Consider the following 10,703-nt stretch of genomic DNA (forward strand, 5'->3'; position numbering starts at 1 on the left):
AATAAGAATAAGGAGCAAGAATAAGCAATAAGAATAAGAATAAGCAGCAATAGGAATAAGAGTTCACATGTACTGAGTGGGAGGCAACTTTGAGGCATTTTATAGATACACATTAGTCTTTTTTATATTAATTGGTACATTTTAGGTATACAATACATTTACATTTATCATTGGGTGTCTCTACCTGAACATGATGTATCTTAGTTCTTACTTTTTTCCCCATTACCTATGCGCCCTTCACCCCCACCACCCTTCCCTATTCACATAGACTTTGTTTCCTTTTTTTTTTTCTTTCCTCTCTTCCCTTTCCCCTTCCCCTCCCGCCACCCCTACCCCTTTGGAACTTTTCCTATTTCAAATTATCAATTACTCATTTTAATCATTTTCATCCTAATATACACTTTCAGTTTCTCACACTAGAGATACTATTTGGTATTTACACATGTGTGTCCTATTTATTTCACTTAAGAGTATGGCCTCAATATGCATCCATTTAGCTATAAATGACTCTAGTTTCTCATTCTTTATGGCTGAGTAGTATTCCATTTTATAAAAAATCACATCTTCTTTATCCAGTTTCCAGTTGATGGGCACTTGGGCTGTTTCCAAACTTTAGCTATTACAAACTGTGCTGCTATAAACATAGGTGCACATATATTGCTGTGGCACAATTCTTTTAATTCTTCGGGGAAGATGCCCAGTAGGGGAATAGCTGGGTCAAATGGGACCTCTAGTCCTAGTTCTTTGAGGTATCTCCATATGGATTTCCACAGTGGTTGCACCAGTCTATACTCCCACCAACAATGGAGAAGGGTTCCTTTCTCCCCACACCCCGCCAGCATTTGTTATTGGTTGATTTCTTGATAGCAGCCATTCTTTGTGGGGTGAGGTGGAATCTCAGCATTGTTTTCATCTGCATCTCTCAAATGACCAGTGATGTTGAACATTTTTTCATATATTTATTTGCTGTTTTTACTTCTTTGTCTGAGAAATGTCTGTTCATTTCGGATGCCCATTTTTGAATTGGGTCTTTGAATTTGGGGGGTCTGATTTTTTTCCAATTCTTTATATATTCTAGATAGTAGACCTTTGTCTGAGGTACAGCTGCTAAAAATTTCTTCCGATATTGTAGGTTGTCTCTTAGCTTTGTTGGTAGTTTCTCTTGCAGTGCAGAAGCTTTTTAATAAGATGAGATCCCAGTTGTTGATTATTTGTGTTAGCTCCTTGCTACTGAAGATTTGTTCATAAAACCTTTTCCTATGCCAATGTCATTGAGAGGTCTACCTAACTTATCTTCCAATGAGTTTACTGTTTCCATCTTCATATTTAGCTCTTTAATCCACTTTGATCTTAGTTTAGTGCATAGTGATAGGTATGGGCCTAGTTTTAATCTTTGGCAGGTTGAAATCCAGTTTTTCCAACACCATTTATTGAACAGGCTATCTTTTCTCCAATGAGGGTGGTTGGCTCCTTTGTCAAAGATGAGGTGGCTAAGTATAAGGTGGCTAAGTCTGGAGTTGTTTCTGCATCTTCTAATCTATTCCACTGATCTTCGGGTCTGTTTCTTTGCCTGTACCATTTTGTTTTTATCACAGTAGCTTTGTAGTATAGTTTCAAGTTGGGGATTGTGATACCCCCAGCCATGTCTCTGTTGCCTAGAACTGCTTTTGCTATTCTACGTTTCTTCTTCCAAATGAATTTTTGGATTGTTTTCTCTAGTTCTGTGACGTATATTGTTAGAATTTCAATCGGTATTGCATTAAATCTATATAGTAGTTTTGGAAGTATGGCCATTTTCACTATATTGATTCTTCCTACCCAGGAAGAAGGGATATCTTTCCATTTTCTTATATCCTCTTTGATCTCCTTTTTCAGGGTGCCATAGTTTTCAGTGTAGAGGTCTTTTGCTTCCTTTGTTAGGTTGATTCCTAGATATTTCATTTTTTTAGATGCTATTGTAAAAGGAATTATTTCCTAAATTTCTCTCTCAATGGGTCTGCTATTTGCGTATAAGAAGACTATTGTTTTTTGAGTGTTGACCTTATATGCAGCTACTCTACTGAATCTGTTAATTAGGTCTAGAAGACTTTTGACTGAGTTTTTCAGGTCTTCTATGTAAAGTATCATATCATCAGCAAATAATGACAGTTTCACTTCTTCCTTTCCTATCTTTATTCCTTTTATTTCTTTCTCTTGTCTAATTGCTATGGCAAATGTTTCCAGAACAATATTGAACAGGAGTGGTGAGTGTGCATCCTTGTCTTGTTCCTGATTTTAGCGTGAAAGTTTTCAGGTTTTGACCATTTAGTATGATGTTGGCTGTTGGTTTTTCATAGATAGCCTTAATCAGATTGAGATAAAGACCTTCTGTTCCAATTTTCTGTAATGCTTTCATCATGAATAGGTGCTGGATTTTGTCAAATGCCTTTTCTGCATCTATTGAGATGATCATATGGTTTTTTTCCTTGGTTCTGTTAATATAGTGTATTACATTTATTGATTTATGGATGTTGAACCAACCTTGCATCCCTGGGATAAATCTGACTTGGTCAGGGTGTATGATCTTCTTGATGACCCTCTGTATTCTGTTTGCCAGTATCTTGTTGAGGATTTTTGCATCTATGTTCATTAGGGAGATTGGTCTGTAGTTCTCTTTTTGGGTTGGCCCTTTCCCTGGTTTTGGAATCAAAGTAACACTTGCTTCCAGGAAAGAATTTGGAAGCCTTGCTTCCCTTTCAGTTTTCTTGATGAGTTTAAAGAGTAATGGCAATAGTTCCTCTTTAAATGTCTTGTAGAATTCAGCAGTGTACCCATCAGGACCTGGGCTTTTCTTTGTTGGTAAATTTTTTATTACATTTTCAATTTCACTCATTGTAATTGGGGTGTTTAGAATTTCTATATCTTCTTCATTTAACTTTGGCAATTTGTATGTATCTAGGAATCTGTCCATTTCTTCTGTGTTTTCCATTTTATTAGAGTACAGGTTCTCAAAGTAGGTATTGATGATCTTCTGAATTTCTGCTGGATCTGTTATGGCTTCACCTTTTTTCATTCTTAATTGCATGGATTCGAGCCTTTTCTTTCTTTTTTTTGATAAGGTTGGCTAAAGGTTTATCGATTTTATTTATTCTTTTAAAAAAACCAGCTCTTTGATTCATTGATTTTTTTGTATCATTCTCTTAGTCTCCATTGTATTGATTTCTGCTCGGATCTTTATAATTTCCTTTCTTGTACAAGCTTTGGGTTTGTTATGCTCTTTTTTTTCTAGGAGCTTGAGGCTCTGCATTAAGTTACTTAACTGAGTTCTCTCTGTTGTCCTAATATGGGCATTGACTGCTATGAATTTCTCACGTAGAACTCCTTTCATAGTGTCCCATAGATTCCTGTATGTTGTACTGGCATTATCATTTACTTGTAGAAACTGTCTAATTTTCTCTTTAACTTCCTCTGTGACCCATTGGTTGTTCAGGAGGGTGTTATTTAATTTCCATGTGTTTGTGGGTGTTCTGGGGTTTCTTATGTTATTGATCTCCAATTGTATTGCACTATGGTCTGATAATATACAGGGGATAACTTCAATTCTTTTACATTTACTTAGATTTGCCCTATAAGCTAGCATGTGATCTATTTTGGAGAATGACCTGTGTGCAGCGGAAAAGAATGTGTATTCTGATTTTGTGGGGTGGAACACTCTGTAAACATCTCTTAAGTCCGTTTGTTCAATAGCTTGGTTCAGTTCCAGAATTTCATTGTTAATTTTTTTCCTAGATGATCTGTCTATTTGTGATAGAGGGGTGTTGAGGTCCCCCACTACAATTATGCTATTGTTTATTTGGTTTTTCATGTCCATTAATATTTGTTTTGTATAGTTGGGAGCATTCATATTTGGTGCATAAATATTTAAGATTGTCATCTCTTCCTTTTGGATTGTTTCCTTCACAAGAATGTAGTGACCACCTTTGTCTCTCTTAGTTAGTTTTGGTTTGAAATCTACTTTGTCTGCAAATAAGATTGCTACCCCTGCTTTTTTCTGGGTTCCTGCGGTGTGGAGAACTGTTTTCCATCCTTTTACTTTCAGTCTATGAATTTCCTTTTGAGTTAGATGTGTTTCTTGTATACAGCATATTGCTGGGTTTTGCTTCTTAGTCCATTTTGTCAGTCTGTTTCTTTTGATTGGTGAATTGAGGCCATTAACATTGATAGTTATAATTGAGAGATATTGACTCATCCTTGCCATGATGTTTTATTGTTGTTGGCTCTTTTATTTCTTATTTTTGCCCCTTTCCCTTTAGAGCCTTACCTTGCACGGTGTCTTCTCTCTGTTGGCCCTCATGGAGTTGTGACCTTCATTGTCTTTTTCTAGGATATTCCATAAAATTGTTTGGAGTGCTGGTTTGGTGTTCATGAAATTTCTCAGGTGTTCTTTGTCATGAAAGTATCTAATTTCCCCATCGATTCTGAAAGATAATTTTGCTGGATACAACAGTCTAGGTTGGAAGTTATTTTCTTTTAGGGCTTGAAATGCTTCACTCCAGGCTCTCCTTGATTTGAGGGTTTGTGTTGAGAAATCTGCCATGATTCTGATGGACTTTCCTTTGTAGGTGATTTGTTTCTTTTCTCTAACTGCCTGTAGAATTTTCTTCTTCTGTTGGGTTTCTGGGATCTTGACTATTATATGTCTAGGTGTAGATTTTTTTTTTATTGTGACTGGGTGGAGTTCTATATGCCTCACTTATCTGTGTGTCCAATTCTCCACCTCTGTCTGGGAAGTTTTCTACTATTACTTCTGTGAACAGTTTTTTTATGTCAATTGTACTTTCTCCTGTTTTTTCGTGGACTCCTATCAGTCTTATGTTATCCTTCTCTGCATCATCTAGCAGCTGTTGGATTGATTTCTCATGGTCCCTCACTATCTTTAAGAAATCTCTGTTTTCATGGTCCTTAACCACGATCCTGTCTTCTATATCTGATATTCTGTCTTCAGATTCTCTTAGTCTGCTCTGCATGCTTTCAATGGAGTTTTTAATCTCCTGAATATCTGTTTGAATCTGTTTCATAGATTCCATTTCTTTCTTATGCTGGGCATTCGTGGCTTCCAGCATGTTTCTGAGCTCATCTGTTTTCTTGTCTGTTTCTGCTCTAGAGCCTCTAATCATGTCTTTCACTCTACTCACCAGCTCTGTATTTATCTGGGAGATTATTTCTGTTTTGAATTTTTCTAGAGCCTCATGTATCTGCTTTGTTACTTCCTGTGCTATCAGTTCAGGGTGTCCAGGTGGTTGATTATCCTACTTTTCCACCTCATTTTCCCCAGAATTTCCTTTTTGTGGTGTGGAAGCCTGCGTTTGTGCCTTGCTTAAATGTCTTCTCATTTTTGTTTTTGGTACTGCCCTTGGTTTAATTCCTGGGTTGATATTTCAAAATTGCTTAATGCAGGTATCTTTGTTGCTTGTGTTCAAAACCCTTGTGGAATGATTGCTTTTCAGAGGTGTCTTCCAGATAATGGCTTGTGTTTAGGTTTTGAGGCTCTAATGACCCTGAGGCTATTTTATTTTCCATATACCAGGAAGGAAAACTGATTAGATCAATCACAACATGTTAGGCCAAATGTTACAATCAGCAATACCACAGCATCAAGCACAGCTTAGAAAATGACAATTTGTGATAGTTATTAATCTATCACATTTAACTATGTAATCCCCTGTGCCTCTGTAGTGTGGGACCAGGTAGCAGAAGAGCTGGGGGGGGTGGCTCCAAGACTCTCCTGGGACCTCACTGTGGTGTGGCCAGGAACTGGGACGCAGTCGAGGAGCTTCACGCTGCCTGGCTGACCCACTAAGAGGAGCACCGGACGGAGGCGGTGCTCCAAGTCGCTCCTGGAACCTCACCGTGGCGTGGCCAGGAACCGGGACGCAGCCGAGCCACATTAATCTTTTTTTTTTTTTTTGGTACCGGGGATCGAACTCGGGTCCTTGCACTTGTGCAGCAGGCAGTGAAACCACTGAGCTAAATCCCCGGCCCCACATTAGTCATTTAATCTTCACAGAAGCTGTATGAGGACAGGAAAAGTGAGGATCATTTGTCTACAGGAATCTGTAAGGATGGAAGCAAAGCAAGATTCATCTCCAAGCACGCTGTCTTGGAGCGAATATACTTTCTGCCTTTAGACGTGTATTTTCTCTGCTCTCTCTCTCTCTCTCTCTCTCACACACACACACACACACACACACACACACACACACACACACACTTCAGGCTTAATGATGTGTCTTTAATCCAGTGACTTGTTTGGTGCATCTATTTTTCCACTAGAAGCTACACTATTAGCTAGTCAGGTAGCAGGAGCACATCTTATGAGCGATGACTCCAGGAAGCAAACCCCAATTGTGATAGGTTACTATTAAATAGTCATTTAACACAGTTGTTGCATGCAGAGCCATGCCTTGGCTGGCACTACAGGTAACAAAAATTAGCAAGGGCGCTAAATTTTTTGCCTTCCTTTGTATATGTATGCGACCATAAGTATGTGCGTGTGTGTGTGTGTGTGTGTGTGTGTGTGTGTAGCTGCCATTGAAAAGCAGTTCTATTCCTCACACTAGAAGCAGACCAGACCAGATGGGTAAAGCAGGAGCTCGGTCTGAAAAGTGACCTGGTGTGCCCTACCTTTCCTGTTCAGGGCAGGTTTTGTGGAAGTGGGTGTTTGTAAGGACCCTCCCACCCCATGAAGCAGGAATCAGGAGCTATTATAGCAAATCAGAGGAAGAATGTTTTGTCATCAACCTGAGGACATGTGTGCTGTTTCTTTAGACGTGTTCTGTACACACCCAGCAGCAAATACCTAGAGTATACAGGTAAAACAAAAAACTTTTTTTCAGGGGAGAACTAAGACTGAGAGTATGCATAAGTGTGGTGCAGCAGCAAGCTGTGCTCAACCTTACACTTGGGTGGGGAGACCCAGCCTGAGGTCCTTAATAATAACCTTGCTATCCCTACATCCAAAGGCAGCGTCCTCCAGCAGAGGAACCCGGCCCACTGACAAGGAGCTCCTATCAGACCTCCTTCCAGCCTGAGACCCAAGGAAGAGCTGGGCTGCCCACCAAGGGCAGAGTGAACTGTCCCCAGGCTGATCAGGAGCCTGGCCTTTCATCCTATGAAAGCACAACCTGAAGCTTCAGACATCTGAGGAATCAGCTCCTTGAAAGCAGCACTACAGAGGGAATAATAAACTCCCAGGAAACAGAAGTGTGTTAGAAAATCACAGCAGAAAACATACATACACACACACACACACACACACACACACACACACACACACACACACAGATCTAATCAGCTTAAAAGAAGAAATTGCATGAATAAGATAAAAATATAAGACTATGAAAAACAACACCAAATAATTTAGAATAAGAAATTGCTAAATGTATAAATTGAAAGCATATCCTAGAAAGGTAAAACACCTTCATTTTAAGAATTGAAAAATATGAAACAAAAGGTAAAGCCAAACACCTTCAGTGAAACAAAAAAAGATAAGAGTAAAATAATAATTATCAATAAAATAATGGAAGAAAATTTCTCAAGGGAATAGAATATAAAAATATGTAGATTGGAATTATTGGCTGCATATTTAAAAATATGAATTGTTTAGAAAAATATTAACCACATTTTTGAGGATTTTTTTAGACACAAAAGATAAAAGGATCCAAGAATATTCCAGGGAGAACCAGCCAGCTACAGAATGATGAAAATCCAACTGAGAGAAAAAAAAATAGTGTTACTTCATGCAATAAATGCTGAAGTAGCTTTGAGTCAACAGAAAACGTTTTTTACTTTTATGAAGAAGAAAAAAAAGGAAAGCAATAGAAATTCCAGGAAGAAAATTTAAAAATAAGATCCACAAGGAAATTGTGGTCCAAATATTAAACATGATGGAAAAGAATTGATAAGGTAAAAGAAAAGAGACACCATCAGAAATTTCACTTTCCAACCAGGCACATTGTATTTCCAGTAGAACAGGAGCTAAGACCATTGAACCTACAAAGTAACATTTTAAAACCAAAGTAATGCAAACTCTACTTACTTGTTTTTAACTTTCAGAATCAAACTATGGCCAAAAGAAAGGTCTAAATTATGATTATGAAATGGACTGAATGTGTTATAAATTTGATAATGTAAAAATAAAGATGGTGCTAGCAAAATTTGGAAAATGGAAGAGAAAAGATCAGAGGGATAATGCTGAGATCCTGTATCATTGTCTAATATTATGAAAAATCAAGAGTAGCTGTCTTATGAAGAATAAACAGCAAATAAACAAGAAAAAATGTGCAACATCACTGGTCATTGGAGAGATGAAAGTGAAAACAATCCTGAGATTCTACCCCACTCCAGAAAGAATGGCTGCTATCAAGAAATCAACCAGTAACAAATGCTGATGGGGTTGTGGGGAAAAAGGAACCCTGCTCCATTGTTGATGGGAGTATAGACTGGTACAACCATGGTGGAAACCAGTGTGGAGGTTCCTCAAAAAACTAGGATTAGAGGTCCCATTTGACCCAGCTATTCCCCTGATGGGTATCTTCCCAAAAAAATCAAAAGCATCATACCACAGCGATATGTTTGCACCCATGTTTATAAATGGCACCATTTGTAATAGTTAAATCTTGGAAACAGCCCAAATGCCCATCAGATGGAAACTGGATAAAGAAGATGTGGGGGTTTTTAATAAAATGGAGTACTACTCAGCCATAAAGAATGGGAAACTAGAGATATTTATAGCTAAATGAATGCACATTGAGGCCATACTCTTAAGTGAAATAAATAGGACACACATGTGTAAGTACCAAATAGTTTCTCTGGTGTGAGAAACTGAAGTGTAAATAAGGATCAAGATGTATAATAGATAATGTGAAATAGGAAGAAATGGTTCAAAGGGGATGGGAAAGGGGAAGTGGGAGGGGTAGGGAAAAAGAAAGTAGGGAAAAGAAAAAATATGAGAAAAGGAAAAAATGGAAACAAAGTCTTTGTAAATAGGGAGGGATGGAGGGGTTGAAGGGAGGGCAGGGGAAGGGGAAAATAATAAGAACCAAGAGAGATTATGTAAAGGTACAAATTCCTAATGATAAATGTCATCATGTTGTATACCTAAAATGTACCAATAAACTTAATGAATTAAAAATAAGAGTAACTGTCTTAACTACTGGGGCTGCTATAACAAAATGGAAAATGTAGTTAGCTTATAAACATGAGAAATGTATTTCTCACAGCTATGAAAGCTGAGAAGTCCAGCAGGGTACCAGCAGATTCAGTGTCTGGTGAGGGCTTGCTCTTGGGTTCAGGGTTGGCACCATCTAGTTGAGTCATCACATAGTAGAAGAGGAAAGCTTTGGTATCCTCAGCCCATTATAAGGACACAAATCCCATTTACAAGAGCCCCACCCTCATGATGTAATCACCACCCAAAGGCCCCAGCTGTTAATCCCACAATCCTGGGGAATAGGTTTCAACACTGGAATTTTGAGAGGACATAATATTCAATCCATAGCAATAATTGTCTACAGATTATAGAAATAAATAATGGGTTAAGCCTATTATTTACAATTATAAAGATACCCATGTTAAAAAAAACTTTCTAAAAAATCAATGGAAAGAGAAGAAGGAATAAAAAGAGATGTAGGAAAAGTAAACAATACCCTCATCTTACATTGTAGGAAATTAATTATTAGTCTCTCAATTTATGAATGAAAAAAGTAGTAGCTATGTTATTTAAAGTTAATGTAAATGTAAAAAGAGGTTGCAACTGTGGGGCAGGGGAAGGACAGAGGAAAGCAGGACTCTTTTTATTCACATAGGTAAAGACTAAGTCCCTATGGGAGTCTGTGCCCCATGAGCCTTGTGTTGACTTTAAGCTGATTGCTACTTGTGTTTGATGAAGAACCAAGTGTTGAGGGATCCTTAAACTGAAGAGTTTGTCCTACTTTAAGGTTCTGAAAAGCCCTCAAAGGACATAAAATTTACCCTGTGTCTCAAAACATGAGTAGAACTTACCCCCTGTGAGTCTGGCTTAATGGGGGATTTGTTTTGGGGGATTTTGTTTTGTTTTGTGGTCAAGGAGGAGGGGAGTGGATGATGGGGAGAAAGAAATGAGAGCCTGCAAAACAGAAGCAGCAAAGCCAGCTGTGGTGGCCAGGCCTGTAATCTCAGCACTCTCTGAGGCTGAGGCAGGAGGATCACAAGTTTCAGTCCAGCCTACCCAACTTAGCAACTTAGTAAGGCTGGCTCAAAATAAAAAAGGGATAGAGTGAGTGGGTGAGTGACTTAGTGTGAAGGCCCTGGATTCAATATGGGGGCGGGGGTAATAGCATGAACAAAATCAGAGTGTTTGAAAGATTTACAAAAAGTCTATTCTCCATGAACAACTCCAGGGAATTGTATTACACAGCTAAGAGAAAATACCTGACACTGGCCGATTAAAAGAGGAGAAGGTTTTTTTTGGTTCATGGTTTTAAAGGACTCAGACCATGACCAGTTGTCTCTGAGGCAGAAACATCATGGCGGAAGGGCCTGCCATGGAGGAAAGCTGCTGACCTGGTGGCAGCCAGGAAGGAAACAGAAAGGAGACACTAAGGACAAAAACACACCCTTCCAGGTCACACCCACCTCCAAGTGACCCACCTCCAAGCAGACTCACTTCCTAACACCACATGACC

The sequence above is a fragment of the Heterocephalus glaber genome, unplaced genomic scaffold (genome assembly GCF_053883595.1).
Source record: "Heterocephalus glaber isolate CG9 unplaced genomic scaffold, H.glaber_assembly_v1.0 deba00001472, whole genome shotgun sequence".
In the NCBI taxonomy this organism is placed as follows: Eukaryota; Metazoa; Chordata; class Mammalia; order Rodentia; family Bathyergidae; genus Heterocephalus; species Heterocephalus glaber.